Genomic DNA, 26,563 nt, shown 5'->3' on the forward strand with positions numbered 1-26,563 from the left:
CGGAGACACCATGTTCGGCGCCCTCCGAGGGCAACATGGCGCTTTCCCCCCCTCCTCCTTGAGGAAAGGCGACGCAGGAGCGTATGTAAAAAAGCCGAGTCTGTCCTTGACCGTCCTCTCGCCCTATGCAGAGGCTCGGGGACTGCTCTCGCAAACCCGGCTCCGGCCAAACCGTTGACAGCGTCAACATACCAGCCTGAGAACTTGGGACCCGACCGTGCACCCGGGCTACGACCAGCTCGCATGAGGGAACGACCAGACCAGCCGAAGCATTGCACGAGGCATTAAGACCTCGGAGGAGTCAAACCACTCCTCCGAGGCCTCGGGGGCTACACCCGGCGGGTGCGCTCGTGCGCACCCACCGGAACAAAACGTAACCAAGAAAGGCTGGTCCCCTTGCAAAAAAGTGCGACAAAAGCCTCCAAGCGAGTGTTAACACTCCCTTCGAGGCTCGGGGGCTACTGTCGGGGACCATAATTAGGGGTACCCTCAAGACTCCTAATTCTCAGCTGGTAACCCCCATCAGCACAAAGCTGCAAAGGCCTGATGGGTGCGACTAAGTCAGGGATCGGTCCATTCGAGGGACTCGATCACGCCTCGCCCGAGCCCAGCCTTGGGCAAGGGCAGCCGACCCCGGAGGATCTACGTCTCGCCCGAGGCCCCCCTCCAGCGACGAACATACTTCCGGCTCGCCCGAGGCCCAGTCTTCGCCAAGAAGCAACCCTGGCCAAATCGCCACGCCAACCGACCAAATCGCAGGGGCATTTAATGCAAAGGTGGCCTGACACCTTTATCCTAACGCACGTCCTCCAGTCGACAGAGCCGAAGTGACCGCAGTCACTTCGCCGCTCCACTGGCCTCAGCCGACGGTCTCCGCTTCGCCCGACCCCAGGGCTCGGACTCAGCCCTGGCCTCAGCCGACGGTCTCCGCCTCGCCCGACCCAGGGGCTCGGACTCGACCTCGGCCTCGGAAGACAGACTCGACCTCGACCTCGGAGAAGCCTCCACATCGCCCAACCTGGGGCACGGACCGACCACGTCAACAGGGGGCGCCATCATTACCCTACCCCAAGCTGACTCAGGCTACGGGAAACAAGACCGGCGTCCCATCTGGCTCGCTCCGCTAGACATGCAATGATGGCGCCCCGCACGCTCTATGACGACGGCGGCTCTCAGCCCCCTTACGGAAGCAAGAGGACATCAGCAAGGACTCGACAGCTCCGACAGCTGTCCTTCCGCCAGGCTCCAGCGCTCCTCCGACGGCCACGACACCACACGAACCGGGTGCCAAAACCTCTCCGGCTGCCACGATGGCATGTACTTAGGGCGCTAGCTCTCCTCCGCTAGACACGTTAGCACTCTGCTACACCCCCCATTGTACACCTGGATCCTCTCATTACGCCTATAAAAGGAAGGACCAGGGCCCTCTTACAGAGGGTTGGCCGCGCGAGGAAGAGGACGGGACAGGCGCTCGCGTGAGGCCGCTCGCTCCCCTCCCGCGTGGACGCTTGTAACCCCCTACTGCAAGCGCACCCGACTTGGGCGCGGGACAAACACGAAGGCCGCGGGATTTCCACCTCTCTCTCTCCGGCTGCCTTTCCTCCCTTCGCGCTCCGTCTCGCGCCGACCCATCTGGGCTGGGGCACGCGGCGACATTTCACTCGTCGGTCCAGGGACCCCCCCGGTCTCGAAATGCCGACAGATGTATATAAATGTATGATAGAATTTAATTCCATGTTGCTTTTAATATCAATACTACATGTTTATCAATATCAATATATATATATGTTTGTGTGTGTAAATATATATAAATTTCAGTACGAAAATTTAAAAAAAGGCGGGAAAACTTCCACTGGCGGCTAAATAAAAACAACCGCCAGTGGAAATAGTATTTCCACTGGTGGTTTTCTTAATAGAACCGCCAGTGAAAATAGCATTTCCACTAGCGGTTTCTTAAGAAAACCGCCAGTGGAAATGCTATTTTCACTGGCGGTTCTAGAATAACCGCCAGTGGAAATGGTGATTTCCACTGGCCCCTAGCACCGGCGGCACTGAAAAACGCCAGTGCAAACGTCTCTAGAACCGCCACTATAGAGGCTCTGTGTACTAGTGCAATTTAGTAGGCTCAAATCATCATCATATTTTTTAATATTGTTACTAGCTGAAGGCCTCCAAGAAGCCTCCATATTATATCTCATGAGACCACACAAGTCAGGGAAAAATATAAATAGTAAATATAGGACCTACGCACGTAGGAAATTAGTTTTTTACCTCTCTTGGAAGGCATTGTGGTGATGCCACTCAAAGGCCAAAGCCTATGTAGTAACTTTGGATGGACTCGAAGTCCGCCATGGCGTGGGCATCACATGTAGGGAGAAGCAGGCATCGTAGACCAACTCTGTTAGGGTCTTTGGGTGTACTAATAAGTAACACTTGTTCCATACATCTCAAAACCTTTGGGTGTACTAACCCGTCGACGTGCCCGTTGTCTTTGGAGTGCGATGAGATTCAAGACTGTCATCTCACTAGAGCCAGAGTAGAAATGTACATGAAATTGCTCGTCTCCCGTATGCTTCCAAGATATGATGGGCTCGATTTGTAGCGATGTGTACTAGTCAAACGCGGGTCTGGACAGTAGTAGAGAAAAGAGTTGAACCTTCATGTGTTATGTCGATGCTGCTAATCCAAGTTGAGTCGTACAACAACTCACATGTTTGATGGTGCATGTGTTGTCGCTACCATTGAATTTAGAAAAATCAGGTATATTGAATTTCGGCGGCGGTGACATTAGGTCGAACTCCTCTAAGTATGGCTTTGCATAGTTGATCGCATTGTGTTTAGGGAGGATACCAAACTTGTCTTTCAGGAAGTCCACCAACTACTCCTACATGTCAGTACTGTCGATGCTACCAAAAAAATTTGGCCTAGCTACTAAGAGTTAGCTCATTGTCGTATTTGTCCTACCACTCAAGTAGCTCATGTCATCGATCTTGTTCTTATCATGAGTGGCATCTCCTAGATGCTGAGGTGGGTGCTCCCCCTCACGAAGCAACATGTATTGTAGCCTGTAAATGCATCTGTCTCGAATGTATGCCGACAGATGGGATTCGTGCAACATACCTGGGCAATACACGATGAATTACTCTTTTGTGCCTTCAGGTGCATTGATCCACATTACTTCCATTGCCCAAGTAGAGAACAACTTCTCTCCTTGATATGAGTATACGACCCAAACATGGGCCCTGGTGTAGTGTAGTTTCTGGCCAAAATAGATTTGCCCACTCGTGCGATAACCCCCTACATGGAGTTGACGAGGACTTCTGATCACCGCAACATCGCTAGATGAATTGTGTAGTTTATCTCCTGGATGAGGGCGATGTTGTGTTCCTCCAAAGGCGTGATGGGGTCGAGACCTTCTTCAACAGCGTCTCCGAACGCCCGACGATTTTGACACTGCTAGAGCGAGTCCATGTGAAGCAGGTGAGAACCTCATTGGCTAGATTTTTGAGAGCCTTGTCATAGCACTCTCACATCTACTGGTTGAAATCCTCGAGCTAGGGTAGCATGGTCTTACACTTCGACCATCCTTTCTGCCATTAGCCCATTACCAGTTTATAGAGCCTCCTTTCTTGATTAGGTTGATGATGAACTAATGTGTTGGTCCCATCGGGTGTGTTAGAAATGTGTCATAGTGGGAAACTAGTGGGTGGTCGCTCTAACAGTCGATACACATGGAGTCAAGAGATACGCTGTTGCAATAATAAATATTTAGTGCAGCTCCAATCATCTCTAAGTTCTAGAGGCGGTCAGGCTTCTAGACGGGCCACCTAGCTTGACCTATCAACTAGGGAGGGATTGTGGTGATCGGTGAATTGCTCTACAGATGCACAACAACAAATAAAATGTTAAATTCTAGGTAGATCATGTGGATTAGCATGTGCTAGTCGCATTAATTGACTCTCCTTGATACGATTGTCATATACTCCGAGTTGATACAAAACAAGTAAATAATCATAAACATGCATCAAAAGCGAGCAACAAAGAAATAAAACCTGCCTAAAGCATGATTTGGAAGGTCATCGGTCCTAGATCGATGCATGCCATGCGTATCACCAAAGGCATGGAAATGAGCTAGACAGTCGTCAGACTACCTACATTGTAAACTGAAATTAGGGCCAGAAAAATAGTAAGTCATTCATAGGAACATTCTAGATCCGAACTACATTACATATCATGCCAACAACCCTAGGAACATCCATGAACACAAGCTATTAATCATACATGCGAACATGGATTGGGACATGCAAAGAAGTCCATCTAGAACAAATAACATGACTAAATCATATAAGGTATGGTGCCATATGCATATCAGTCTCTCGAGTTGGCATATACAGATGTTGTAGTCGTATGGCATGCAATATAGCAGCCTGACGAGTGATACACATTTGGTCATGTAAAATTAATCTAATAACATGAAATTTAAATAGAACAAGTAGATTGATTCTACATTGGATAACTAGCAGATCTTGCTAACAACGAAGCTTAATACAAGATCTACCGGGAGTAAGGTGATACACCATACATCCCCGATGCAATCTACTAGAGACTACATTATGGAAGCATGACTCTTACCTTGGGAAACTCTTAGAAAAGGGGTGGCGATGCACCGAAGAGATGAGAAGTACGTGCTGCTTTGTAACCTTCTGTCTTCTATTTATTAATACTGTGAAATCTGCATTCTATAGTTTGTTAACTTGAAGGGATAAACACTCTCTAACTAATTCTATCCGAGTAAAGTCTATCTACAGATATACAACCCATGGGCTGGCTACCTTGTTGCATAGGCTGGTTAGCTTTCTCATGCCCCCATTGGGCAACTACTGTTGCACCAACCGAGTCAAGATTTGGTGGCAATGGTAGCAGAGCTAAAGAGGATGTTGGTTGATCCATTGAGATGTGAGGCTAAGCATAGAGAAGAGCAACACCGATAGGCTAAGGCATATCAGTGCTAGGTAAATAGGGTGCTCACTCTCTTTGAGACTATCTAGGCCCATTAGGATTAGGTCTAATCGCAGTTGCTAGAGAATCATGCATAGGACTTCACATATTTTTAGCACATCCTCCAATAACCAGGAATTGTAGTGCCACCACTTCAAATACAGATGGCTCCTCCTACTGCCTTATAGACTAAAGTGGCCCCAATGATATAGTCTGGTGGACTTTAGTGTCAAAAATTGTACCAATTTGCATCAATAGCCTACCCAATGATACTCGACTTCTCTTCACTAGTCTAGGGTACAAGTGTAGGTTTTGTGCAGTGTCACAAGCCATACTGGTCACCACTATACTAACTTTTTCTATCACTATCATGATCGTCATTGCACCACCTACATCGACTGTGTGTCAGCTATGTCAACGAAGCTCATCCTCAGTTGGTTTCTTCGTCTACAACACTAGAGCAATCAGTTTCATTATCTCCTTTGACCGGTACCACTGATACACTTCTGATGTCAGTCACATATCTGACCCCATGCAGCCTATCAAAAGCTCCTCTAGTCAGTAAGCTAGAGCGAGAGACAGAACTTGAGCCAACACCTACTAGACAACCAAAAGTTTTTTGAATCCAATGAAGACACCTTTCTCATGTAGTTTGAGTTATCACCTTGATCTTCAACACTTGACATCCCTGCATCAACCCCCTCCTTAGAACCCTTAGGTTTTGTAGATTTTTGTGCTTGATGCCAATATGTGAGATAAGAGTCAGAGTGATAGATGTAGTGAGATATATAGGGATCATATTTGCCATTTGTATATGTGACACTCTCATATGAACTTTCATATATCTCTTGCATTGCCCTATATAATTTATGTCTTGCATTTGTATGATATGTTGTGACATGATGCTTGGAGGATTCAATCGATACTGTCCTGAACCAGTATCTAGCAACCATCTTTAGCCATATATTTCATTCTTCTTGGTCCACGACATTTCAAATCATTTGAAGTAAAAAAAATAAAACAAAAAAAAATAAAAAACTAGAATGTACCCTATAAATAGATGGGGTTGTTTGGGTTCATTCACATCCCCACTCTCTAATTTGATGCTACCACTTCCTATTTCACTCCTCTCACTCTCCTTTCACTCCGCCAAACAAATTGTCATCGGGCTCTAACTTTGAGATGACCGAAAGACAAGGTACTCAATATGCTGCATCAAAATATGATGGCTATGACGATGACGCCTGCCTCCAGGTATTCAATGAGAGGGGGACGAAGGATAAAGCAATAGAGCTACATCAAATAGGACTGTGAAGCCACACACAATCAACTAATGAAATACTACTTCAATGACACATGTGTCTACCCTTCGCTCTATTGTGGTCAAAGGTATCTGAGAGCACCTAGAGGGGGGGGGGTGAATAGGTGATCCTGTAAAAACTTAAACTTATAGCCACAAAACTTGATTAGGCGTTAGCACAAGTATGGCCAAGTGGCTAGAGAGGAGTCAAAACACAATAACCACAAGAAATCAATCACAGAGATGACACGGTGGTTATCCCGTGGTTCGGCCAAGTACAAAAACTTGCCTACTCCACGTTGTGGCGTCCCAACGGACGAGAGTTGCACTCAACTCCTCTCAAGTGATCCAATGATCAACTTGAATACCACGGTGTTCTTGCTTTTCTTTTCTCAATCCCGTTTGCGAGGAATCTCCACAACTTGGAGCCTCTCGCCCTTACAAAAGATGTTCACAGAGAATCACGGAGCAAGGGAGGGAATGAGCAACGCACACAAGACTTCAAAAGGTCAGAGCAACACGCACACAAGCAGCAACAAGAGCTCGCAACACAACTCAAAGAGTACACAACTCCACAAGAGCTCTATATGCTATCACAATGAATCGAATGCGCTAGATCAATGTCTTGGTGCTTAGAAAGGTTGTAGGAATGCTTGGTGTACTCCTCCATGCGCCTAGGGGTCCCTTTTATAGCCCCAAGGCAGCTAGGAGCCGTTGAGAACACATCTGGAAGGCTATCCTTGCCTTCTGTCGTCGGGCGCACCGGACAGTCCGGTGCACACCGGACACTGTCCGGTGCCCGATTTATTTCCATAAACAGCGAAGCCGACCGTTGCCGACCGTTGCAGATCTGGCGCACCGGACAGTCCGGTGCACACCGGACAGTCCGGTGCTTCCTTCCGACCGTTGGCTCGGCCACGTGTCGCGCGCCGATCGCGCGGCCGACCGTTGGCTCACCGGACAGTCCGGTGCACATCGGACAGTCCGGTGAATTTTAGCCGAAGTCGCCGGAGAAAAACCCGAGAGCGGCTGGTTTGCTCTGTGGTGGTCTGGCGCACCGGACACTGTCCGGTGCACACCGGACAGTCCGGTGCCCCAGTCCGAAGCAGCCTTTGGCTGTACACAGCCACTCTCCACTTCTTTTCTTTTCTTCTTTCTCCTGTTTCTAACACTTAGACAAGATGTTAGTACACAAAACTAATGTACTAAGGCTTAGAAACATACCTTAACTTGTGATTTGCACTTTGTTCATCCATGGGCATATTTTCACATTTAAGCACTTGTGTTTGCACTCAATCACCAAAATACTTAGAAATGGCCCAAGGGCACATTTCCCTTTCAATCTCCCCCTTTTTGGTGATTTATGCCAACACAACATAAAGCAACTAGAACAAGTGCAAAATCACTTCAAATAAAAACTGACTTTGAGTTTTATTCAATTTTGGCATATATGGATCATCTTTTGCCACCACTTGGTTTGTTTTTGCAAATCAACCTCAAATCTCTATCTCTAAGTCAAACACACATGTTGAAGCATAAAGAGAGTCATTTCAAAAGAGATTGATCAAAGATTTCAAAAACTCCCCCTATTTCCCATAATCACCACTTCTCCCCACAAGAAGTCAACTTTTGACAATAGAGACAATAAGAGACAATAAAAGCTTTTGACAAAACAAAAACTCACAAAAACTCTATTCTACTATTTTCAAAATCTCTCAAGTGGTAGCTGATCCATTTATTACTTTGGCCTTTATTTTCTCCCCCTTTGGCATCAAGCACCAAAACGGGATTAATCTTGGCCTTTTAACCCCATTGCCTCACCAAAGTCTTCAATTAAGAGCAAATGGCAATAAGATTTCATGAGATGAACTTGGAATTAGTTACCCTCTCATCGGAGTGCAGTGGAAGTCTTTCATGGTCCAAGTCCACCTTTTCCCTTTCAATCCTCGTTCGAGACTAAATCATCAAACTCAAGCACATGGTTAGTCTCAAAGGGTCAAGTTGTAACACATCTCCCCCTACACATGTGCATCACTTTGCAACGGACTTGTGAGGTCCAGGGAGTGATTGTACAACTTGAGCACCATAATAAGCAACAAAATGCAAAAAGGAACATGATCAAAAGCATAAGTACATGTATGCTACAATTCAATCCAGGTTCCGCGAATCTATGATATTTAGCTCACTACGCAACCTGCAAAAGGTCTTCTCATCTAGAGGCTTAGTGAAGATATCGGCTAGCTGGTTCTCGGTGCTAACATGAAACACTTCGATATCTCCCTTTTGCTGGTGGTCTCTCAAAAAGTGATGCCGGATGTCTATGTGCTTTGTGCGGCTGTGCTCAACAGGATTCTCCGCCATGCGGATAGCACTCTCATTATCACATAGGAGTGGGACTTTGCTCAGATTGTAGCCAAAGTCCCGGAGGGTTTGCCTCATCCAAAGTAGTTGCGCGCAACACTGTCCTGCGGCAACATACTCGGCCTCAGCGGTGGATAGGGCAACGGATGTTTGTTTCTTAGAGTTCCATGACACCAGGGACCTTCCTAAGAATTGGCACGTCCCCGATGTACTCTTCCTATCGACCTTACATCCAGCATAGTCGGAGTCTGAGTATCCAACTAAGTCAAAGGTAGACCCCTTTGGATACCAGAGCCCGAAGCAAGGCGTAGCAACCAAATATCTAAGAATTCGCTTCACCGCCACTAAGTGACACTCCTTAGGATCGGATTGAAATCTAGCACACATGCATACGCTAAGCATAATATCCGGTCTACTAGCACATAAATAAAGCAAAGAACCTATCATTGACCGGTATGCTTTTTGATCAACGGACTTACCTCCTTTGTTGAGGTCGGTGTGTCCGTCGGTCCCCATCGGAGTCCTTGCGGGCTTGGCGTCCTTCATCCCAAACCGCTTTAGCAGATCTTGCGTGTACTTCGTTTGGGAGATGAAGGTGCCGTCCTTGAGTTGCTTCACTTGGAACCCAAGGAAGTAGTTCAACTCGCCCATCATTGACATCTCGAATTTCTGCGTCATCACCCTGCTAAACTCTTCACAAGACTTTTGGTTAGTAGAACCAAATATTATGTCATCGACATACATTTGGCACACAAACAAATCGCCATCACATGTCTTTGTAAAAAGAGTTGGATCGGCCTTCCCAACCTTGAAAGCATTAGCAAGTAAAAAGTCTCTAAGGCATTCATACCATGCTCTTGGGGCTTGCTTAAGTCCATAGAGCGCCTTAGAGAGCTTACACACGTGGTCGGGGTACCGTTCATCCTCGAAGCCAGGGGGTTGCTCTACGTATACCTCCTCCTTGATCGGCCCGTTGAGGAAAGCGCTCTTCACATCCATTTGGTACAACCTGAAAGAATGGTGAGCGGCATATGCTAGCAAGATTCGAATTGACTCTAGCCTAGCCACAGGAGCAAAAGTCTCCTCGAAATCCAAACCTGCGACTTGGGCATAACCTTTTGCCACAAGTCGAGCCTTGTTTCTCGTCACCACCCCGTGCTCGTCCTGTTTGTTGCGGAACACCCACTTGGTTCCCACAACATTTTGCTTCGGACGAGGCACCAGCGTCCAAACTTCATTTCTCTTGAAGTTGTTGAGCTCCTCCTGCATGGCCAACACCCAGTCCGGATCTAGCAAGGCCTCCTCTACCCTGAAAGGCTCAATAGAAGAGACAAAAGAGTAATGCTCACAAAAATTAACTAATCGAGAACGAGTAGTTACTCCCTTGCTGATGTCACCCAGAATTTGGTCGACGGGATGATCCCTTTGAATCATCGCTCGAACTTGGGTTGGAGGTGCCGGTTGCGCTTCTTCCTCCATCACATGATCATCTTGTGCTCCCCCTTGATCATCTGCCTCCTGTTGATGAACCTGTTCATCGTCTTGAGTTGGGGGTTGCACCATTGTTGAGGAAGATGGTTGATCTCGTTCATCTTGTTCCTGTGGCCGTACTTCTCCAATCGCCATGGTCCGTATAGCGGCCGTCGGAACATCTTCTTCATCTACATCATCACAATCAACAACTTGCTCTCTTGGAGAGCCATTAGTCTCATCAAATACAACGTCGCTAGAGACTTCAACCAAACCCGATGATTTGTTGAAGACTCTATACGCCTTTGTATTTGAGTCATAACCTAACAAAAACCCTTCTACAGCTTTGGGAGCAAACTTAGAATTTCTACCCTTCTTCACTAGAATGTAGCATTTACTCCCAAATACACGAAAGTACGATACATTGGGTTTGTTACCGGTTAGTAGCTCATACGACGTCTTCTTGAGGAGGCGATGAAGGTAGACCCTGTTGATGGCGTGGCAAGCAGTGTTAACGGCTTCCGTCCAAAAGCACTCGGGGGTCTTGAACTCTCCTAGCATCGTCCTCGCCATATCGATGAGCGTCCTGTTCTTCCTCTCTACCACACCATTTTGCTGTGGTGTGTAGGGAGCGGAGAACTCGTGCTTGATCCCTTCCTCCTCAAGGAATTCCTCCACTTGAAGGTTCTTGAATTCGGACCCGTTGTCGCTCCTTATCTTCTTCACCTTGAGCTCAAACTCATTTTGAGCTCTCCTGAGGAAGCGCTTGAGGGTCCCTTGGGTTTCAGACTTATCCTGCAAAAAGAACACCCAAGTGAAGCGGGAAAAATCATCAACAATAACTAGACCATACTTACTCCCTCCTATGCTCAGATAGGCGACAGGTCCGAAGAGGTCCATATGCAGCAGCTCCAGGGGTCTTGAAGTGGTCATCACGTTCTTGGTGTGATGAGAGCCTCCCACCTGTTTCCCTGCTTGACAAGCTGCACAAGGTCTATCTTTTTCGAATTGAACATTAGTTAGACCTATCACGTGTTCTCCCTTTAGAAGCTTGTGAAGGTTCTTCATCCCCACATGTGCTAAGCGGCGATGCCACAGCCAGCCTATGCTAGTCTTAGCTATTAAGCATGCATCTAGACCGGCCTCTTCTTTTGCAAAATCTACTAAATAAAGTTTGCCGTCTAATACACCCTTAAAAGCTAGTGAACCATCACTTCTTCTAAAGATAGACACATCTATATTTGTAAATAGACAGTTATATCCCATATTGCATAATTGACTAACAGATAGCATATTATATCCAAGAGACTCAACTAAAAACACATTAGATATGGAGTGCTCATTAGAAATTGCAATTTTACCTAAACCTTTTACCTTGCCTTGATTCCCATCACCGAATATAATTGAATCTTGGGAATCCTTATTCTTGACGTAGGAGGTGAACATTTTCTTCTCCCCCGTCATATGGTTTGTGCATCCGCTGTCGATAATCCAGCTTGAACCCCCGGATGCATAAACCTGCAAGGCAAATTTAGGCTTGGGACTTAGGTACCCAACTCTTGTTGGGTCCTACAAGGTTAGTCACAATTTCCTTAGGGACCCAAATGCAAGTTTTATCATCTTTGCATTTTGCCCCTAACTTCCTAGCAATTACTTTTCTATCCTTTCTACAAATTGCAAATGAAGCATTCAAAGCACAATAAATTGTAGAGGGTTCATTCACTACTTTTCTATGAACATTTGCAACATTTCTTTTAGGAACAACATTTCTCCTAGTAATATTTCTATCATACACATAAGAAGAACTAGGAGCAAACATGGCATGAGAATCATAAACATATGAATCAAAAGCATCATAACTTCTATTTCTAGTTTGTCTTTTATCATGATACAAAAAGGCATGGTTCCTTTTAGCACTAGTAGCCATAGGGGCCTTCCCTTTCTCCTTGGCGGGAATGGGAGCCTTATGGCTTGTTAAGTTCTTGGCTTCCCTCTTGAAGCCAAGTCCATCCTTAATTGAGGGGTGTCTACCAACCGTGTAGGCATCCCTAGCAAATTTTAGTTTTTCAAAATCACTTTTGCTAGTCTTAAGTTGGGCATTAAGACTAGCCACTTCATTATTTAACTTTGCAATAGAAGCTATGTGTTCACTACAAGCATCAATATCAAAGTCTTTACATCTATTGCAAATAATAACATTTTCTACACAAGTTGTTGATTTACTAGCTATTTCTATCTTAGCATTCAACTCATCGTTAATGCTCTTTAATTTTGAAATTGTCTCATGGCATGAAGATAATTCACAAGTAAGCATTTCATTTCTTTTAACTTCTAGAGCATGAGATTTTTGAGCTTCTAAAAATTTATCATGCTCTTCATACAATAAATCCTCTTGTTTCTCTAAGAGTTTATCCTTCTCATTCAATGCATCAATTAATTCATTAATTTTGCCAATCGTAATTCTATCTAGACCTTTAAATAAACTAGAATAGTCTATTTCATCATCGTCACTAGAATCATCACCACTAGAAGAGTTTCGAGTACTTACTTTCTTTTCCTTAGCCATGAGACACGTGTGACGCTCGTTGGGGAAGAGGGCCGATTTGTTGAAGGCGGTGGCGGCGAGTCCCTCATTGTCGGAGTCGGAGGAGGAGCAATCCGAATCCCACTCCTTGCCTATATGCGCCTCGCCCTTGGCTTTCTTGTAGTGCTTCTTCTTCTCCCTTTTGTTCCCCTTTTCCTGGTCACTTTCATTATCAGGACAGTTAGCAATAAAATGACCAAGCTTACCGCATTTGAAGCATGATCGCTTCCCCTTGGTCTTAGTCTTGCTCGGCTGTCCATTGCGACCCTTTAGCACCGTCTTGAATCTCTTGATAATGAGGGCCATTTCTTCATCATTAAGACCGGCCGCCTCAATTTGCGCCACCTTGCTGGGTAGCGCCTCCTTGTTCCTTATGGCTTTGAGAGCAAAAGGTTGCGGCTCGTTGATCGGTCCATTCAAGGCGTCGTCCACATACCTTGCCTCCTTGATCATCATTCGCCCGCTGACGAATTTTCCTAGGACTTCTTCGGGCGACATTTTGGTGTACCTGGGATTCTCACGAATATTATTCACCAAATGAGGATCAAGAACGGTAAAGGACCTGAGCATTAGTCGGACGACGTCGTGGTCCGTCCATCGCGTGCTTCCGTAGCTCCTTATTTTGTTGATAAGGGTCTTGAGCCGGTTGTATGTCTGAGTTGGCTCCTCGCCCCTTATCATCGCGAACCGTCCAAGCTCGCCTTCCACCAACTCTGTTTTGGTGAGCAAGGTAACGTCATTCCCTTCATGAGAGATCTTGAGGGTGTCCCAGATCTGCTTGGCGTTATCCAAGCCGCTCACTTTGTTATATTCATCCCTGCACAATGAAGCTAGAAGAACAGTGGTAGCTTGTGCATTCTTATGGATTTGCTCATTAATGAATGAAGGGCTATCCGAGCTATCAAATTTCATTCCACTTTCCACAATCTCCCAAATGCTTGGATGGAGAGAAAATAGGTGAGTACGCATTTTGTGACTCCAAAATCCGTAGTCCTCTCCATCAAAGTGAGGAGGCTTGCCAAGTGGAATGGGGAGCAAATGAGCATTTGAGCTATATGGAATACGCGAATAATCAAAAGAAAAGTTTGAGTTAACCGTCTTTTGTTTGTCGTGGTCGTCGTCCTTTTGGGAAGAAGAGGACTCATCGCTGTCGTAGTAGACGATCTCCTTGATGCGTCTTGTCTTCTTCTTCTTCCCATCTTTTCGCTTGTGGCCCGAGCCCGAGTCATTGGACTTGTCATCCCTTGGCTCGTTGACGAAGGACTCCTTCTCCTTGTCGTTGATCACAATTCCCTTCCCCTTAGGATCCATCTCTTCGGGCGGTTAGTCCCTTTCTTGAAGAGAACGGCTCTGATACCAATTGAGAGCACCTAGAGGGGGGGGGGTGAATAGGTGATCCTGTAAAAACTTAAACTTATAGCCACAAAACTTGATTAGGCGTTAGCACAAGTATGGCCAAGTGGCTAGAGAGGAGTCAAAACACAATAACCACAAGAAATCAATCACAGAGATGACACAGTGGTTATCCCGTGGTTCGGCCAAGTACAAAAACTTGCCTACTCCACGTTGTGGCGTCCCAACGGACGAGAGTTGCACTCAACTCCTCTCAAGTGATCCAATGATCAACTTGAATACCACGGTGTTCTTGCTTTTCTTTTCTCAATCCCGTTTGCGAGGAATCTCCACAACTTGGAGCCTCTCGCCCTTACAAAAGATGTTCACAGAGAATCACGGAGCAAGGGAGGGAATGAGCAACGCACACAAGACTTCAAAAGGTCAGAGCAACACGCACACAAGCAGCAACAAGAGCTCGCAACACAACTCAAAGAGTACACAACTCCACAAGAGCTCTATATGCTATCACAATGAATCGAATGCGCTAGATCAATGTCTTGGTGCTTAGAAAGGTTGTAGGAATGCTTGGTGTACTCCTCCATGCGCCTAGGGGTCCCTTTTATAGCCCCAAGGCAGCTAGGAGCCGTTGAGAACACATCTGGAAGGCTATCCTTGCCTTCTGTCGTCGGGCGCACCGGACAGTCCGGTGCACACCGGACACTGTCTGGTGCCCGATTTATTTCCATAAACAGCGAAGCCGACCGTTGCCGACCGTTGCAGATCTGGCGCACCGGACAGTCCGGTGCACACCGGACAGTCCGGTGCTTCCTTCCGACCGTTGGCTCGGCCACGTGTCGCGCGCCGATCGCGCGGCCGACCGTTGGCCCGGCCGACCGTTGGCTCACCGGACAGTCCGGTGCACACCGGACAGTCCGGTGAATTTTAGCCGAAGTCGCCGGAGAAAAACCCGAGAGCGGCTGGTTTGCTCTGTGGTGGTCTGGCGCACCGGACACTGTCCGGTGTACACCGGACAGTCCGGTGCCCCAGTCCGAAGCAGCCTTTGGCTGTACACAGCCACTCTCCACTTCTTTTCTTTTCTTCTTTCTCCTGTTTCTAACACTTAGACAAGATGTTAGTACACAAAACTAATGTACTAAGGCTTAGAAACATACCTTAACTTGTGATTTGCACTTTGTTCATCCATGGGCATATTTTCACATTTAAGCACTTGTGTTTGCACTCAATCACCAAAATACTTAGAAATGGCCCAAGGGCACATTTCCCTTTCAGTATCGCATGCGGAGGATTATCTTTCCTCAAATCTTAGAGAGTTTAGGTGAGCATCCCGCGTATTTCGCTTTTTGAATGGATGCACTCAATCGTAGCGGTTTCTTCTTCCATTACAAATACACCGTACCGCTGCCCTCCACATGCTTGCCGATGGTAGAATTGACGACTCCATTAATGACTATGTAGAAATAGGGAAAAGCTCGGTCTTAGAGTGCCTCAAACATTTTTGTAGGGGTGTCATTTTGTATTTTGGTGAGGAGTGTAGTCATCATCCCATTTTTGACAATCTTAGGCAAATTTTTGTTAAGTGGGAAGAGAGAAAAGTTCCTAGTATGACAGGGAGTATAAATTATATGCATTAGAAGTGGAGAAACTATTACATTGGATGGAAAGAAAAGTTTACTAGGAGGGACATTGGATCCCCAACCTCCATGCTCGAGGCATTTGCCTCGTATAAGTTGTGAATTTGGCTTGCTTTTTTAGACGTACCTGGGTCAAACGATGAAGTCAGCATGTTCAATCAATCACCATTATTCACTGACGTGCTCAAGGGAGGAGCATCAAATGAGAACTTCACGGTTAATAATGCACATGAGTACAATCAAGGGTACTACCTTACCGATGTCATCTACTCTCGGTGGCCGGTGTTTAGAAAAAAATTCTCCTCCCACGGACTCCAAAGTAGCAGATGTTTGCTACATGCTAGGAGGTCGCGCGAAAGGATGTATAGAGAGCATTTAGGGTCCTCAAGGCTCGCTTATAAATTATTGCTAGCCTAGGTTATTCTTTTTCCACCAAGTACTTAGTGCGATCATGCATGCATGTATCATTCCTTATAACATGATCGTTAAGGATGAACGTGAAGTAGCATACAATATGGATGACTACGAGATAGTCGAGTCATCCATTTGTAGCATCAGCCATCACTCCTGAAGCATCCATGAGCTTTATATCCATCCTTCAACATAAGACCACAATCCATGCTAGTCTGATCCATGATCATCTGTAAAATGGTATAATAGAGCATATCTAGAATCTACACCAATATTGTATTTTATGAACTATGTCATTTTTTGAAGTTATGTAATTTTTAATTATTTTTTATAATTTTATTTGTTTAATTATGTACTCGCTTGTATTTTATATATATATATATATATATATATATATATATATATATATATATATATATATATGGTAGGTATAACGGGAGCCCTGGGCTTCTAATAGTTAAAGGTAGCCCAGGCCGACCACCCCTGTAAACTGGTTCAACCCAGCGCGCCTAACGAGGCTGTCGGGTGCGCCACCTGCCCCACGTTTGTTAGCGCAAAAAAAGAATGCATGCATGAGTCAAACACGATCCAATGTATGCGCATAAATTTAGGAAAGATATGTGCGGCGGTTTGTATTTTTAAATTATTTATTTCCTCCATAAATTTGAAATCGCTGCAACAGCCATGCACCTAGACGCGTAAGGACCATTTTATGATATATACTGAGACTAAATATGCTACACTGTGTAAATAATTATGCAATTCGATATACTGTGTAAAAATCTGTTACCAGCTGCATGCATACAAATTTATGATGAAAAATAATGTGCAATGAAAGGAAATGAATTACACGCATAGAAACAAAAAATCGTATTTAATGTTTTATTTCCTTCATAAATATAAAATCCCTCCCACAGCCATGCAGCTAAACACATTAAATCTAGTTTATGATATATACTGATACAAATTATACTACATGGTGTAGGTATTTATGCAATTCGTTACACTACGTAAAAAATTTGGCATGTTGTTCACTAGTGGACGCATCTCCGGGTTGGAGCGTAATAACCTTAAGTTTTGAGCATAAAATCCCTCAATTATAAGCGTATATACCGAGCCAATGTGAGAGGTTGACAGCTCTAGTAGGTTGTTATTACGATCCTATTTTTATGGTAGATCCGAAAAACATGGCAGCCACATGCATGCGGTTATACAGATCCAAAAATTATGGCAAAATGCATGCATAAGTCAAACACATTCCTTTACATGCGCGTAAATTTAGGAAAGATATGTATGACAGTTTTTATTTTAAATGCTTTATTTACTCCATAAATTTAGGATAGCTGCAACAGCCATGCAGCTAGACTCATAATTATTATTTTATGATATATAGTGATACTAAATATGCTACACTGTGTAGATAATTATGCAATTGAGTATACTGCGTAAAAATCTGTTACCAGCTGCATGCACACGAATTTATGATGGAAAGAATATGCAATGAAAGGAAATGAATTGCATGCATAGAAACAAAAAATCGCATTTAATGTTTTATTTCCTTCATAAATATAGGATCCCTCCAACAGTCATGCAGTTAAACGCATTAGAACTAGTTTATGATGTATATTAAAACAAATTATACTACAAGGTGTAGGTATTTATGCAATTCCTAACACTGCGTAAAAAATCTGGCATATTGTTCACTGGTGAACGCATATCCGGGTGGAGCGTAAAAACCTTAAGTTTTGAGCATAAAATCCCTCAATTATAAGCGTAAATACCGAGTCATGAGAGATTGATAGCTCTAGTAGGTTGTTATTACGATCCTATTTTTATGACAGACCCGAAAAACATGGCAGCCACATGCATGCAGTTTCTATTTTTATACAGATCCAAAAATTATGGCAAAATCGTGATAGTTTCCATTGCATGCGCGCAAATTACGAACAACATAAATTAAGGAATTGCCTTTCCAATGTGCATGCAGTAAACTGATATACGAACTCCGTGTTCAAGCATAAAATCACACAGTTCTAGCGTAAATAGTACATGTGGTAGGCATAAAACACAATAATCGAAAGAAACTGCGCCAGATCGGAGGATGTCACGCGTGATCATCGCTGAGCGCATCTCGCACCTTCCGTGACGTCGCTCGCTCGAACATCGGCCTCATGCATCGCCGTCGCTACTCGCACGTCGACGGGCGTCGCTTGCTTGCCGGCCTTGGAAGTGCCGCCTCCTCGGGGCTTCGGGGATGCCGCCGCTTGCCCGCACAAGGGCCCCACTGTGGATCGAGTAACCTCCGCCACCACGCGTCGAGGTAATGGAGTTGCGGCCACCGGCCGGCCTGGAAACCGCCGCACAAGGGCGCTGCCGCCGCTCGCCCTCTGGATCGGAGACCGCCACCGCCGGCCTGGGAACCGCCGCCACCGTATGTCGAGGTCGAGGAGCCACGGCCACCGCAGCCACTGGCCGGGGTCCACCGCCGCGCGCGCTATTGGGCAACCGACGTCGCTAATGAATCGAGATGGGGCGTGAAAAACTGAACCCTAGCACTCTGGGTCCTGTTTTATATACGTCCGGATGTGGTCCGGCTCGACCGGATTGCACTGTTTTGCCTGAGCTTCATTTAGTTATTGGAAACCCATGGCTCCTAATATACAATCTATATATATATATATATATATATATATATATATATATATATATATATATATATATATATATATATATATATATATATATATATATATATATATATATATATATTAAAAAAATTGTGTTTTATGTTAACTAAAACCTATAAATGAAAAGCTGACGTGGTGAGGAGATTGTTGTATGCTAATGGTGAAGTCTATGATGCATTGGAACGCTACGATAGATGGGTTAACTTGGTCGATAGCAGTTGATATATGCCAGCAGAAGGTTAGAAGAGTCTAACGTGTGCCTTCGTTTGCTGCACTACAGTGACGTTTCATCTTTCGTAATTGAACTGAATTGTGCACCTTGGGCTGATTATAACTGGGAGAAAAAGGTTATATATATACTGTGTGGAGAGTTTGGACGACACCAGGGACATCCATTGTGAACAAAAGGTACGACGTCCAGATCATCTATAACTAGTTAATTGCCCGTGCGTTGCGACGGCACAAAAAATATTTAATACCATCGATCTCAATATCTCATAAATTCTATGCCAACAACCAATCTTCCTAACTACAGTTCCATAATTGTGTGTCAATTGAAAGGCTAGCCAAATGCTTCGTGATTACATTAGCATCAAGATGACAGATGTTTGAAACGATACAATTCTGCTCGATAGCATTGGAAAATGAACTGCAAAATATGAAAAAAATAACATGAAATCAAGGCAACCTAAATACATGTGGTATGCACCCAAGCTCGATAAGAAGTGGGCTAAGGATGCCAGTTGGCATGCTTAGTCATAACGTCACAAAATGGAATAAGAAAAAATTGAATAGACGTTACAGGATGACATGAGCGGGCTTCAACATGATTTTAACTTGCTTCTGTGCACTTCTCTCCCAGTCCAAGATCTTCTCAACAACCTTCCCGGTGACCTAAAAACCATCACAGTTCCTAATTGCTGACTCGAGATAAATGCTTATAGAATATGAGAACTGATCTGAAAGAAGAAATGACCAAATACATGGGTTAAATCATCAGTATTTTCAGCTAACTCAGACATACAAACCTATAAAGCTATATGGAAGAAAGCATTCAACAAATACAACATCATCTCTGGTAATTCACACATCCCAGTGTTAGAAGGGATCAAAGACAGTGGACCCGTGAAATGAAAATACCAAACCATCTACGCATCCCACCAACATTAGGAGTGATCAAAGACAATGGGCCTGTGAAATGAACCAACCAATTCATCCACGCATACCAACATTAGAAGAGAAAAGATAGTGGACTGTGAAATGAACCCAACAATGCATCCACATTACACGCAGCTGAGACAATAAAATAGATCAGGGGAGACAAACCTCAAGAAATTTCGATTCAATAACAAAAACTCATGATCATACCACTCATTGCGACCAACTAACTTAGTCACACCGAAATTGAGGACGATAGCAAATTAAAGAACAAAAACATCCAAACTAATTCACCAATCCAAGGATGGAAAAGAACATGCAGGTTGTAGTACTTGCTCAACTCCTCTCCACCTCCTGGCCTCCTGAGGCCCGTCGGGATTTCAACGTACAAGTTCATGGTCACTACATAGTGGGAATAAAACATGCCAAGACAGAGACGTCATCAGATGGTGCAACCCAGATACGATGCAATTATTTGACCAGTAACCCCACCCAATATGATAGAACAGAAGCAGAGTTTTCAATTTTCTTTGATAATCATTTTTTTCTTTGGTAAGATTTTTACACCTTATTATTTAAATCGTTTTGTGCTCTTTATTATCTTTGGTAAAATCCCTTCGTTTCAGTTACTTAGTGTATGTGGTTTATCAAATAAATATGGTGTTACTAAATTACAAACAATTTTACTGAATTATATAATACTACTTCCGTTCTAGAATATTTGTCACTCGCTAGTTCATTTTAGAATAAAACATGTACAAATGAAAAATGGAGTAATATATTTGTTGTGGCGTATTCTATTAAAAAATCTGAATATTTTTTATGTGGCATACTCTGTTATAAAATTCTGGATCCATTGTTGGCAGGGAATGGTCAGGACGCTAACAATTGTGGCAAAGCACTCATTGCAGACAAGAAAGATGGTAGTGAGGTTCCATACACTTCGGACAAGGAGCATGAGCCACCACGTGAGCTGACTGGTGATCCTTGGTGATAGCTCTGCCACACCCACCCTGGACAAGCCATGCACAGCCTAGGTCCCTCCAACCATGTCACCCGTGGACGATGGCCAGCCTATCAACCTGGCCCTAGCGACCACCACAGAGGTGCCTGCGCTGAACCTATGGCAACGCCTACCATGGACAAGGACAGTGTCAATGCTTCTTCAATCGTGGACAAGAATGAGACAGTATTTGCACAACGCCCACTGCGCGAAAGCCTAACAGCCAAGCTTGCAAGCTAGCACTCGTGACTCCTATGCTGTTAATGGTTTTGTTCCAGTGTTGATTGATGAGAAGAAGGATGGATCCATCTGCAACCTACAAGCATGTTTATCAACCTTGTAGGGGCGGCCCTGCTCAAACTATAGACAAGGTTTATGGCAAGGCTCTTCCTCAGTCAGCTACACTCAAGGGTCGTTAACTGTAGTGTGTTCTCTTTTAAATAACTTTAGTGTGTCATCTTCTACTGAATTATTAGGCAACTTAGCGCTTATGAGAATCTCAGTCACAATAGTGATTTAAACTATGTGAATGATAACTGGTTTATTTTGAATCTCTTCTGCAACTTTTGCAAATCATTTACATCTGGGTGCTTCAAACATCAAAGTCCATACCAGAATTTCATCAAGAATGAAAAGATACATGACTCTGTTGAAACCAAATAGGCTTTCTAAATATTGAAAAATGGTTAAATACAATTTCAATAATCACCACCAATAACTGTATAACCAACCACGTGAATTGAAGCATATGACTTATTAGAAAGCAACACATGCTCGAAATGGAATTTATAAGAAAGGCTATACAAGTTAGTTTGGCTTGCAAACAACAAAAGAAAATTTGTCAAATTAATTGGCTTGCCTGTATAGCTAGAACATTTTATACTTTATATAGTGGATAATTATTGCATCAATAAATACATGTTTACCAACCTTAAGAGCGTCATAGCATCTTGCAATTGGATTGGCAGCTGCAAGAAATGAAGTCCCTAAAATGAGTATTATTGTAATGGCAGCTTTGGCAATAGATATTGTCTGCTGCTCCATGGCCTCAGGAATCGCAACTCTGGAATTGCATAAGAAAACAGAGACTGGGTTAATGAGGTTTCGACAGAGCATAGCAAGAAAGAAGATTTACTATGTCTATTCTAGTTTCACCAAACATATAAACTGACGCCATGTCTTTAGGTCGCATCTTATCAAATTCATCGATACAAACCACTCGACCATCAACACCAGTCTGAGCAGTGCATAGTTAATGGCTCGCCCCAGGTAGATCAACACACAATCCTTCCTTTTACTAAACCTTGGTTGTTCTTGCTTGGGATATACTACCTTTAAGACTATTTGTAAACGTGAGTTTCTTGTTTCTTTATTTTTTTTTCTGCACACAATAAATATATTGTGTAAGGATATAATTAAAAGAGCAAACTTTTGGGTGCTGATTCAAGAGATGACAGATCCAGACGCAAACTTTTGGGTGCTGATTCAAGAGATGACAGATCAAGACTATTTTCCTGTAAATGGTAATTAATGTTTATGTATAAATATTAACAATTATCTTCTATGAGTTTAGTTTTTGCAATGAAAATAATAAATCATTTTAGGGGAAAATCAATCAGGGGAGTGCTTATTTTCATGTAGAGTTTCTCGTGGTCTAAAATGTTTTAGAAAGAGGATAATATAATAGAACTTAAGTGCTTATTTTCATAAGTAGAAACAAAAATAATCATACAATGGCCTTAGTGTTACGTCTAGGTGAGTTCACTTTGTAGGTGTAACCCAATATGTTTTCAGTAGTTCGATATTATTATTCAAAGCTAGATCGTAATTTATTCAGTAGCGCTAAGCGCATTGGGAAATTTGTGTTTAGTCTGTAACCCGAAACACGTCTTATTGATAAGGAGAGTTCCAGACAACAGGTTGTATTCTACCCCAAAGTTATTGAGTGATGACAGGTTGTACAGTGACTGTGGGAGCACGCCCGAGAGGTTGTTCGTGAAGAGGAAAAAGAATTGGAGGTCTCCGATGCCCCCAAACTCGTGCAGCACCAGATCATTTGGTTCTCTGTCAGATCAAGGTACTCGAGGAACAAAGGTTATCAAGTGATCCTAGGATGGCGACCGTAGGATGTTGTTGGCCACCAGGAGCCCCCGGAGGTTGGAGAGCCTGTTGCCGAGCTCGACGGGGATGCGACCATGGATATGGTTTCTACTGAGGCTCAGCACCAATAAGCTGACGCAGGAACCGGAGAAGGCGTTGTAGCTCAGGTCTAGCACTTGCAGATGCGCAAGGCGGTTGATGGTCACCGGGACCTCCTCACGGAACCAATCGTAGCTCAGGTTCAGCATCTGCAAGAACGTGAGGTTCCCGAAGGCCGAGATAGCGCGCCGGTGAGCCCGTAGGAGAGCAGGGTCAGCGACACCACCACAGGCTCGACAGCTGCGTCGACAGCGCAGGCGCCTCCACCTCGGATCCGGCGAGCAGCACTGGTGTAGGGTGTGCCCGTCGGAGCCAGGTGGCGAAGGTACAGGAGAAGGGCGGGTGGGCCTACGGAGGCTGGCGGCGCTCGCCTACACCCTAGCGCCCGGCGGTATCGTGGAGCTCCAGGCATTGAAGACAACCAAGATGGCGATGGCTCACCCTACTCATGCCTCACGGGGAGCGCTACCCCAAGGAGTCTGCCGCTGTTGGTATCAAGGGAAGTCGGTCCTCCCGCAGGCGAGGCCGTATGGGAAGGGCGGGGATGACACGGTGGGCATGGCGGCGGACGCGGATGTCGACCTCCCTGAGCCGGTCGTCTAGCCGTCGTATCTCCTGTCTACGCGGTCGGATCGACCGGAAACTGGGATCCGCCCGGAAACTGCAATTTGGTTTGAGCGCTTACGAAGAGTAAGTTCTAGAGTGCTTACGATCCATACCTAGCAATGTCGATGCAAGGCGGGGGAGTGCGCTTGTACATGGAGTCATCCTCTTCGCCATCAATCTATCTGCTGGATCTGACCACCGTCGAGATGAATCCGGCCACCACTGAGACGAATCTACCTGGTGGCTAGATTGAAGGACCGGAGGCTCGAATCCGTACCTTGCACCGTCGATGGAAGCCGGTAGAGCAGACTTGGAGGCAATGTCGTCCTCATCTCCATGGATACAACGCCGCTGCTTCGGGTCGTCCTCCCCATGGTTGCTCTCTTCCGGATCTAGTGGCGACTACGTCCCTCGTCAACAACAACGACAGCTAGTAGGATTGGAGTGGGATGGCAGCGCCAACCTCGGACGGGGCAAGGGCTGCGAGGGGGGCAGCGAGGACGCCATCAATGCGCGATTGAGATCCTGGACGGGGAGCGGAGGGGGAGGATGTTGAGGGGCAGGTAGCCGATGATTGCGGCGACAAAAGTGTGACCGGATCCTGGCAGGGGAGCATCGGGAGGCTGGCAGAACGATGGCGCACGGTGTGCACGCCTACACACCGTGCTTATAGAGTAGTAGGGATTACGCGGAATTCGTAGGCCGTCGATCACTTTTGTCTGTGCCGGTCAAAAGAGGCAAGACGAAGGACTTTTAAAGGAAAACGAAGTTTTTGTCGGATTCAGAGTAGTGCTGGAGTATATATTCAGAACCACGGGTGAAACAAAGATTTCCTCTCACTTGTATTATATTGTTACAGTTACAGCATTGTTGAGAGAGCGGAGTTGTTGATCAAGCAGCCGATCAAACGGCCGGGATACAAACAAACAAGCAGCAGCAGCAGCAGATTGCAGACGCCGGTTTCCTCTCACTTGTAACGCACGGTACAGCCAAAAGCAAGAAACTCGTGTTGAACTGGTAGTGCATAGCTTTGTGGTTCAGTACGAGTGTCACCAAAGCGATTCCTTTTAATTTCCTTAGGCCATGTTCGTTTTGTGCCAATCCATATGGATTGAGGGGGATTAAATCCCATACAAGTCAAAATCCTCTTCAATCCCTTCCAATCCCCCTCAATCCCTATGGTTTTGGGATTAAACGAACATAGCCTTACAGTGTGGATCGAGAATCGGTGGCAGGAGCCTTCAGGTGTGTGCGTGTTTCGCGGAACTGCGTATGGGGAGGGGACGGAACTGAACTGACAGGTCTTTTTGCCCTCAGCCTCAAGATATCTTTTTCCTTTTTCCAATGGGTATGCATGGGCCCACACCCAAGCAATAAGCCTTTGTTCCTATGGCAACCAATGATTCTGCAGCCTCATTAACCTGGAGACTATATATATATATATATATATATATATATATATATATATATATATATATATATATATATATATATATATATATATATATATATATATATATATATATATTGTATATTAGGAGTCCTGGGCTTTCAATAACTAAAGAAAGCTCAGGCCAGACAGTGCAATCCGGTCGAGCCAGACCAGATTCAGACGTCTATAAAAGAAAATCCGTAGTGCTATAGATCAGTTTTTCACGCCTCATCTCGATTCATTAGCGACTACGGTTGTCCGATAGCGCGCGCGGCGGTGGACCCCCGGTCAGTGGCTGCGGTGGCCGCGGCTCCCCGACCTCGATATGCGGTGGCGGCGGTTCCCAGGCCGGCGGCGGCCCCCGATCCTGAGGGCTAGCGACGGCAGTGCTCTTGTGCGGTGGCGGCGGTTCCCAGGCCGGTGGCAGCAACTCCATTACCTCGACGCGCGGTGGCGGAGGTTCCTCGATCCAGAGTAGTAGCGGCGGTTCCCCGATCTAGAGGGCGAGCGACAGCGGGGCCCTTGTGCGGGCAAGTGGCGGCGTCCCCGAAGCCCCGATGAGGCGGCACTTCCAAGGCCGGTGAGCAAGCGACACCCGTCGACGTGCGAGTAGCGACAGCGACGCATGAGGCGCGATGTTCGAGCGAGCGACGTCACGGAAGGCGCGAGATGCGCGCATGACATCCTCCGATCCGGCGCAGTTTTCTTTTCGATTATTGTGTTTTATGCCTACCACATGTATTATTTACGCTAAAAATTGTATGATTTTATGCTTGAACACGGAGTTCGTATATCAGTTTACTGCATACACATTGGAAATGCAATTCCTTGATTTATGATGTTCATAATTTGCGCCCAAACAATGGAAACTCCCACGATTTTGCCATAATTTTTGGATCTGTATAAAAATAGAAACCGAATGCATGTAGCTACCATGTTTTTCGGATCTGTCATAAAAATAGGATCGTAATAACAACCTACTAGAGCTATCAACCTCTCATTGACTCAGTATTTACGCTTATAATTGAGGGATTTTATGCTCAAAACTTAAGGTTTTTACGCTCCACCCGGAGATGCGTCCACCAGTTAACAGCATGCCAGATTTTTTACGCAGTGTAAGGAATTGTATAAATACCTACACCGTGTAGTATAATTTGTTTCAGTATACATCATAAACTAGTTCTAATGCGTTTAGCTGCATGACTGTTGGAGGGATCCTATATTTATGAAGGAAATAAAACATTAAATGCAATTTTTTGTTTCTATGCATGAAATTCATTTCCTTTCATTACATATTCTTTCTATCATAAATTTGTGTGCATGCAGCTAGTAACAGATTTTTACGCAGTATACCGAATTGCATAATT

At 45.0% G+C, this 26,563-nt stretch overlaps 1 pseudogene across 1 annotated transcript; it reads right to left on the reverse strand.

Annotated features, from left to right (window-relative positions):
* Positions 1–19,361: 19,361 nt before the first annotated feature.
* On the reverse strand, positions 19,362–24,317 carry LOC100274962 (uncharacterized; annotated as a pseudogene). Its single transcript, NR_156711.1, has 5 exons — positions 24,042–24,317; positions 23,878–23,955; positions 21,890–22,022; positions 20,289–20,358; positions 19,362–19,757 (listed from the first exon to the last, which is right to left on the reverse strand). The product of NR_156711.1 is annotated as an uncharacterized protein (transcript).
* Positions 24,318–26,563: the final 2,246 nt, after the last annotated feature.

This window comes from Zea mays, chromosome 8 (genome assembly GCF_902167145.1).
Source record: "Zea mays cultivar B73 chromosome 8, Zm-B73-REFERENCE-NAM-5.0, whole genome shotgun sequence".
In the NCBI taxonomy this organism is placed as follows: domain Eukaryota; kingdom Viridiplantae; phylum Streptophyta; class Magnoliopsida; order Poales; family Poaceae; genus Zea; species Zea mays.